Genomic DNA, 9421 nt, shown 5'->3' on the forward strand with positions numbered 1-9421 from the left:
AGTTACACTGGTGGTTTTTTTGTTTGCTTGTGGCTTTTTGGGGGGTAACATTCTGCCTAAATTTAATGAAGCTATAGTTCCTACTGGTTATTTAGGAGTAACTTCTACATGAATTTAGAACAGGTCATCAAATTATAGCCTGTAACTGAGTAGGGCCCAATGCCTGGTTTTATAAGCAAAGTTTCACTGGGACATAGCCACACACTCTCACATAGTTTCTATGGATGCTTTCAAACTATAATAGCTGAGTACAATAGCTTCACAAGAGACGGTATGACCTGCCAAGTCTACAGTATTCACTATCTTGTTCTTTGCAAAAGCTTCCTGACCCCTGATCTAGGAGAATGACTTTCTCATTACCTGGTGGTATGCTCTGCCCATGATCCTGGAGGAATGAGAAGAATGTAAACCTCTTTGTCCATTTTCTTTTAAGTCAGGAAAGTCTAGTTGGGAAAAACAAATTCAAATTCCCTTTTGTGTGTATATTCCTTGAAGTTGTTTTACTTTCTTTCTTTCTTTTCTTCTTGTTCTTTTCTTTTCTTTCTTTCTTTCTTTTTTTTTTTTTTTGAGGTAACTCTTAGTAGATTTATATTTGGCTAAACTACAGTCAGTTCTCAGCTGTGATTTGTGGCATAGCAGTTAAACTCAAGGTCTCTGGAGCCAGACTGCCCAAGTTCACATCTCATCAACTCCATCTACTCCTCGTACAACCTTCCGCAAGTCATTTGACTGCTCTGTGCTTTGGCCTCAGCTATATTATTAGTTTAGAACATATGTCTAAGGTTGTTAGGAGGATTGAGCTCGTTAAGGCATGGGACTGCAAGGATAGTCCACTGTGTACACATTAGCTCTTATGAGTATTGATTTGATGTAGGATCATCTACAGCCACCATTCCTTGATGAGATCATCAGTGTTCTTCTTGCAAATGATGACTTAGGATACCAATATGCTCTCCATTTCAGGGCTCTCTGAAATGTTTTCCTAAGCTGTTCTCTAAGTGCTGTCCCTGGACCAACAGAATCAGCATCACCTGGAAATTTGAAACATAAATTCTCAGGCCCCATTTAAGATTTACTGAATCAGAGACTCTGGGAATGGAGACTAGACAATCATGTGCTGGTAAAGGTGCTATCTGCCTCTTGGGCAGGAAAAAAAAAATGCCCCTGAGTTTGTTGATTCTTGTGGTTTATATTCTCCCACTATGACTGATTTCAAGCTACCAATGTGACGTTATTGAACACGCACTTGGGAGGAGATACACACGATGTGTTCCTCTGAGCCTATGGGAGGAACTTGCTTCAGCACATTGCTGGCTTGGAGATCTGTGTTTTAACATGCTTTCCAGATGATTTTGATGCATGCTGGAATCTGAGAACCATTGCTCTGACAGATCCCCAAAGAGCTTAGTCATCCAGAGTTCTGGAGAGGAAGCAGGGCAGAGTTCCTGGGCTCTGCTAGTAGGATATCTGGGCACGAATCTCCTTCTGCTACTTCCCGACCTAAGGCAGATGCCTGGCACTAGTTAAACATAACTACACGTTAGTTCTTGTTATTACTTTGGCTGCATTCCTGCTGCACTCCACTGACTCCTTCTTCAACATTTAGAGGACTTTTACCACTCCCCACGTCTCCAGGGTAAGCCAGTGATGATCCTCTGGTAGGTAGATTGGTAGGATTTTCCTGAGGACTTTATCATATTATGTGTTGTGTCTCATGGTGATTATATGAAGTGGAAGATGGTGTTACCCCATTTTGCATGACAATCAAAAATAGCCAACGTGGGCATGGTGATTTGCAGAGCCTTGCCATAGTGCTAGCTTGGGGTCCAGAGTGTATGCAGTCTGGAAGTTCATTTTTGTCTTTCAGCAACTGAAACTACTAGGATGAGAGGTCTAACAGATCCTTCCTGGTAATTCTGATATCCACCACCATCCAATGGCTGGTCTCCTGTGTGTGAGAGATGGTAGGGAGCGAAGAGGCTAGCTGGGTAAACTTGAGGTCTAATGAGGCGTCCTTACCCTCATTGAGTCTCTCTCCCAGCCACCATGCTCACTTCCACTGCTCTGATCTCGCGAGGGCCTGTGCTGGCGTTCTCTCCCATTCCTCCTTCCTTGTTGATTACCAACCCAACAGCCACCTCCACTTTCTCCTTGTGAACACAGCCCCGATTTTGTGCAGGGAAAGATGGCTCTTCATGCACGAACTCTGATTCTGGCACTGTCCAACAGAACTTTCTGTGGGGATGGAAACTGTCCATACTCATTATGGAGACCACCAGCTTTGTGTGGCTACTGAGCACTTGAAATGGGGCTTGTGTGGCTGAACAAATGGATTTCTAATTTTGATCCATTTTGACTTCCCTCTAGATTGCTTCCTGAGGCTGGTGGCTACCATGTTAAGCACAAAGGGTCTAACCCATGCTAATCCAGTCCTCTTTGCTAAGGCATTGCCACACCCACCATGTGGCGCAGTCCTGACCTATCGGTTAGAGTGTAAAGGGATGAAGGTGTGCAGGAAAGACTTTTCTTCCCACTAAAGAGAGAGAGGTACTAGGAAGCTCGCTTCCCTTTCATGCCCTGCCCTGTCCTCCTCCTTGCTGTCCCGCATGTTGTCCTGGGCAGTGGACACCTTGGTGCCTTTGGAATCCTCTTTTGACAAAGGAGAGGATGCTATTAAGGAAGAAAGATGATTGATTAGAACTAACATGCATATAGTGCTTATTGTAAGCCAGGCACGGGCTAAGCAGTTTATATATACTAATGAACAACACTAACCACAAACTTGGAAGGGAGGTGTTCTCTTTTTCTCCGATTTTACAAAGGCAGGAGCTGAGGCTGGGAGAAGTGGAGTAACTTGCTGGAAATCCCACCACCAAGAAGCACCCAAGCTGGGATTTGAATCCAGGGAGACTAAGGGGAGAGCTGTGTCCCTCATCACCTCCCCACAGTGCCTTACTAGAATCAAGAGCATTGCGGACACGCTGCATGGCTCCGGTAAGACGAATACACAGCCTTGGGCTTAAAGCCACTTGAGGTTGGGTATCCTGTGACTTACAGTCTCATATATCCTAAATGCTGGCCTATCTTCGAGTGGGTCTCCACCCAGAGTACAGGGCGGTGTTAGCCCACTGAGTCACTCCCCTACCGAGGGCTGAGTCACAGCGGACGTGGATTAGGAAATCAGCACCATCTAAGGCTTAGGGGCACCTATGTTGAAATACCTAGAGGGACACCCCAGGGGGCTCTCCATGCACACGCCAGCCCAGAGCTGCCAGCCAAGTCAGCCTTTCAGCTTCTGCTCCTTTTCTCTGATTCTGGTCAATAAAGTTTGTCCCAAGGTATCTTGGAAATAAGAAGCTCCAAGGAATAGGTCGACCTGGAAACCATCTGTGAAGGGCTACAGAGCACACGCTTCAAGTTTCACCTCCTATTATTCATTATGCTCTCATCATGGAGTCAACGTCTGGGTTCCCCTGTCTTGCAAACCCACTTTTGTGACTAAGGAATTCAGGCAGATGTGAAGTTGTATCACCAATAAGTAGGTGTTTGACTTTCCAGGCTGACGAAAACTTGAAAATGCATGAATATTTAATCTACACAACCAGAAGTAAACACAGCTTTAAGAGAATAATGTTGAAAATCTCTTATCCCTGTCAGCACGCAATACACTGATTTGGGGACAGAGGAGGCTCCCATCCACAGGTGTTTTGGGGGAACCCCTTTCTGTCCCCATAGCTGTCCTTCCTTCCTTGCTGCTAGGTGGCCCTTGCTCTCTCCCACACCTCCTCCACGGCGCTCCTCCCTCCCCAACCCAGCTATTTCCTTTTTTTACTACACCTAGAATTAAGTAGAGCCGGGGCTGCTGGGGCAGAACGAATGGAGTGACCCAGGAGAAGGTGAGAACAAGTCTAAGGGACCAAGAGTCCCTGGGCTTCCTCCCCATCGCAATCTTCATCTAGCCCTTCACTCATCCAGCAAAGAATTATGGAGTACTGGTTGGTGCACTAGAGATCCCATGGTGGAAAAGCTTTCCCGGGAGAGAGAAAGGAAACCTCCTCTGTAGGGCCCCCTGGGGTTTTATGTCTTCATCTTACTTTAGGATTTGGTGAATCCAAAGACCTAACATTCTTTTTATATCAAACTTGTGAGTTAACATGTTAGGTATTATTGCCCCATTTCACAGGTGGGAGCATGAAGAATGAGGTCTTCTCATCGGATGTGAGTGAGCAGCAGAGTCAAGCCTCAAACCCACATCTTCTGACTCACATCTATTGTCTTGAAGTCACATGCTGGGTCTGGACTGAGCTGGGCCACCCACTGCAGCGTTCACACTGCTCTGAAGCCGACCCTCAAAAGTCCTTTGACCAAGAGCCCCTCATTGCAGAGAGAGGAGGGGCCGTTGCCTGTATGAGCCTGCTGGTTAGGCTTTGAAGTAAAAAATCTTGAGATCAAAGGAAATATTTTGTTGAATTCAGTCATTTGTCCTTGATCTGCTGGAAACCTTAATTTAATTAGCAATATAAACTTTTTAAAAACTTCACTTTCCCAGCTTGATTTAACCTATACTGTTTCTTTTATGTCTAAGTGACTTGGAAGAAATAAGCAAAAAAATATGGAAAATATCTCACATAAGACGTGAACTGTATTGTAGGTCTATCTCATGAGTATTTCCCTGCAATACTGACCCAAGATTTGTATACTTCTAATGCTCCACTGGATAATAAGTTAGGGTGAGAAATCTTTTGGACAAAATTGCCCAGCTGTAGTCCAGAGAGGCAAAGTTCCTGGATTTCTTGATGTTTGAAATCACAGCATTTTAGAAGGAGGGTACTAGCATTACATATCATTCCACAAGTCAGGAGCCCGATATATGTTTAAAGAGGACAGTCCTCACCAGAACCTGGGACGTAGGCATTCCTATCTCGAGGTTACCGAAGAAATCAAGAGACATTCCAGTGGTCCCCTAGCTTGGAAGGAGTTCAGGTTCAAATCCACTACCGTGGAAGCTGGGCCCTACTGTGTGCTCATAGGCCCTATTGTTCATGAGTCACTGAAGAGCTGCCTTCAGACCTTCCCAAGCCATCTGACCCACTTCCTCCCCCATGTCAGAACTGAAGTAAATGGCATCCTGAAACTTAACTTACTTGCCCATCCCGGAGGGAGTACAGACAGAACTCAGGCCACTAAGTGTCTGGAGGGTGTGCTTTTCCCTTGTCTTTTTGCAAAGGTCAAGACTGGGAAAAGTTGTTCAAGGTGGATGGAGGCCACCTCTGGGGTCCTTGAGAAAACTTTTCCATTCCAGAATGTTTGATTGCTAACCAAGGTTCACCAGGGCATTTTTAAGCCTCAGGAGAATGGGTCTCCTGGTTTCTATAGAGTATGCTGTGTGCGTAATGGATCCGTTCTCCTCTGGGAGACTGCATTCACTGTGGACACACATCTCTGCCTTAAGCATTTTATTTCTGGGAGTAGTTCCTATGGACGTGGAGATGCTTCTGGCCAAGATTTCTGCCCCACTGATGTATTTTCTGCCAGATGCATTGTTTGCTGTCACATAGAGATTGTCTGTTTTTTAAGGCAGTCATTTGAATTCATCAAATCCCACAATGGGAGGTTTCAAATGACTCTGGTGATAAATAACATGGTTAGATCTTGAGCTAGATTTGGTACCCACTGCTCATAATTTTCCTTTCCCTTTCACCCGCTAACAGAAAGCAAAAGAGCTTGGCAAGCGGTGGTGTGGTTGCTAATACTGAAGGAAATCACTAGTTCTGAGACACTTTTCACAGAAAGGCTCATGTCTCTTCCTTACTCAAGAGGAGTGGACAGTTCTGACTCCCTCTAGAATAGTCTCCATTGACTCACACTAAAATGATCTCCCAGGATCTGTTTCAGCAGCCTCAACCTGAACTTGCATGACTGGCTATTTGCACCACTCCCGCTCCCTGTCCCCCACCCCCCACGACACCATTGCTTTCCCTGGGAAATTTCTTAAGCTTCTTACTGGAATTTGCTCTGTGTGGTTAAATCCCCAACAAGTAAATTGTGAGCTTGGCATAAATGGTCAGTTTTGTTTCAGAGTCACATTCAAAAGAATAAGTGAAAAGGAGATAGATTTCTTTTTAAGGAGGCTCCTAATTCCTATAACTGAATAATATCCCTGAAATGTACTTGAAATTCAGAATCTGGGGAGAGTTTGCAACAACAGATTGTATGTAATTTGTGCTGAGAACTATTTCAATTTGGATTCCAGTGTAAGAGGGAAGATGGAGGAAGTAGGGGGCAGGCTCCAAATTTTGTGTCACATCCAATGCATTTTTTTCTTTTCTTTTTTTTTTTTTTTTTTACTTTTTGGAAAGTGTCTACTGAATATAGTGGCTGAAACAAGCCACTATTTGCTGAAGCTGAGTGATGGGTACATGGGCTTCACTGTTCTTCCATCCCTGCTGTTCTGCATGTTTGACACTTACCTTAATAAAAGAAGAGAACAGGAAGAGGAAACAGCGGCTGAACGATGATCATGGCTGTAGTGCTGGGCTGTTCTCAGCTTGCAAGAGTCATCCAGGAGAGCTACAAAGAGGAAGAAAAACATTTAGTTCAAACTCGTTATCTAAAGAGTTGGGTTTTTTATTTGATTGTTTATTTATTTATTTATTTATTTTTTCCTGGAACCTTCAGAACACACTCAAAAACCGTTTCAGCATGGTCTGGCCTGGCAGGGCTCAGAGCCGGCTGGAGCACCAGTTGGTTGAGAAAGCCTATAACATTGGTGGGTGGCTGGTTGAGATGGTTTTCAACTAGAATTATGACCAGAAGATTCGAAAAAGAGCGTGTACCCAGGCATTCTGCGATCGGTCACGAGGCTGCTGCATAGTTTGGACTTCACCTGGGGGCCAGGATACAGTGCTTCAATTTTAGGTTCTTAATTATACTAATCACTGCAAGCCTTGTTCTTTCGTGTCCCTGTCCCACCGCCTTCCAGACGAGCAGAAGGTACAACCCGACTGTTCTCTGTTTCGGATTTTCCGGTGGGAAAAAGGAATGTATAGCTGGCCGATTAATTCACCTTCCCTCCCCGCACGCTAGGGTAAGCCTCCTAGACCTGCTAATGCTTCTGCTGCGGGCACTGGGAGCGCCCAGCCGTGGGCGGGGTGAAGCAGACCTCCTTCCTCCTCCACGGTCTCTGGGGCCCCGAAGGTTGCCTCTTCCCGCCGGGGTGTCGACCCGCTGACCGCAGGCCGAGCGCGCGCTCCAGTGCCCCGCAGCTCCGAGGACAGAAACGGACCCGACCCATGTGGGTCCTGGAAGCCGGTGAGTCGTTCTGCCCCGTCACTCTGTCGCCTCCAGGGATCACCCAAGTTCTGGCCCCTCGGGTGATCTGTTATCTTTCTTATACTCCGGCACCATTCTGTTCTGGGGGGCTTTCCCCGGGATTCCGGGATTCCTGACTGGTCTCCCGTTCTCATGCCCACAACGCTTTGCACTGGGCTGTGTGGGCTCCTTGTTCCACGCGGGATAATCCCCTCTGTGCCCTCAGGAGTCTTCAAAGGATGCGAACCCCAACTGAAACACAGCTTTCTCCAGATGGTTCTGGTTTTCCACTTCTCCACGTGCCATCAGCTGGGTTGGGGGGTCAGCATTATGCCGACACTCCACGGTCACCTGGGGTCCCTTGCTCTTCTTTTTGGACAATATTCCCCCTCTGTTGGGTCCTTGACTTTCTGTGACTCCTCTCCCTTCCCACCTTGCTGTCTCCCGTGTGATCTCCTGGTGACGGCTGCCTCCCACCTCTCCAGTTCAATTAAGATGTGAGTGTACACGTGTGAATGAGTGTGTGTGTGTGTGTGTGTGTGTGTGTGTGTGACTATATAGTGTCAAGACCCAGCCTACAACACCAATGACTTCCATTCTAATTTTGGCTTTGCACTCACTGGTTTGTGTGACTTTGGACAGGATATTGACAGTTTCGAGGGTCGTTAGCTCTTCTGCATGCTGCAGGTGAAGGATTTCCAATAGCATTGCACGGAAGGACGTAAGACCCATAGAAGGTGATGGACACGTTTCTGGCATAACTCAAACATTGTTAGCAATAATTGGAACTGGCCTGCTTGGTTTTGTTCCCAAATCCCACCATCATCTGAGGAAACTTCTCTGTTCTTCGGGACTATACAACCTGTTCCTCACCAGAGACCCCTGACTGCTTTAACCTGCGACAGGCACGTCCCCTGCACGTCTGCCCCACTATCTGTGACAACTTTCTGCTCTACACGCTCTCCCAGTGCTCTTTGTCTTTCTTTCTGGATCACCAGCTGGAGCCCCTCAGCCTTGACCGGGGGCCTTATTTTTCACTGCAAACTACAAGGGCTGTCATGTGTATGTCATTCATCTTGTATGAAGGTCACATTTATTCTGTGGTTATATTTTCACAGTTTTGCACTGTGATCATTATGAGGTAAACCACTGCCTACTGTGGACCGCAGGCCAGACAATGCGAGAAGAATCTCATCATGTACCTTTAACCCAGAGATTGGGCTTCAGGCCAGTCATAGCTTTGATCTCAAGGGTGAGGTGTTTAGGACATTGGCTTGGCAGGGAAGTGAAATGGCACTTTGTACAGAATTCCTCAGAAGCTGAGACACCAGAAGGCCAAGAAGTGGTCTTCATCATCTGAATCAAGTATTTGAGTTCCAGTGAGCAATGGGAAAGTTGTCTGAGCCTTGGGGCAAACTCAGCTATGTACAGTGGTTCCATGATTTTCTTTGATTTCCCTTGAATTTTCTTTGCTACTTTAGGAAATTCCAGTCTGTTTGAACCGGGCTGCGGTGCAGTAAGGACAAGGAATTTTCTCCTGGCTGGACCAGACTTTGAAGATGGCGCTCCTCTTTGGAGGCCAGTGATGAAGGGCAATGATGGAGGGAATCAGACCCGGGGCTCGCTAAAGCATTCGGAATGAGCTTGGCCCCACAGTCCGCAAGCTCAGGACCTCCCTGTTCTAGAAAAGTGTGGAGCCAGGGAGCATAGGGAGGCTTAGCTTGGCTTGGGCCTGATTTTTTCCATCATTCTGAGAGGTGGAGAGCCTCTTTCCTCGTTCTCAGAGTGGAATGCGGAGGAAGGGAAAGAAATTCTTGTGGATACGGGGAAATTAGACCATGACAAGGTACATGTATCATTTGGTTTGAGGTTTTATGAGTTCTCAGGGACATTTCTATCCAAAATATAGAAAAGGTCTCCAAAAGGCAACTCTTGAACGACTGCAGTTTTGAAGGATTTTTCACTCTTCTCTTATAGGTGAATAATTAAAAATAAAATAAAATTGTGTGATGTTTAAAGAAGGCTAATCAAGGAACTGGGAGTTTTATCTCCCAAACCCTGTTAATCACGGAACGGCTGTGTGATTTAGAACAAGATGATTCTGTATTTC

This window comes from Mustela lutreola, chromosome 5 (assembly GCF_030435805.1).
Source record: "Mustela lutreola isolate mMusLut2 chromosome 5, mMusLut2.pri, whole genome shotgun sequence".
NCBI lineage: Eukaryota > Metazoa > Chordata > Mammalia > Carnivora > Mustelidae > Mustela > Mustela lutreola.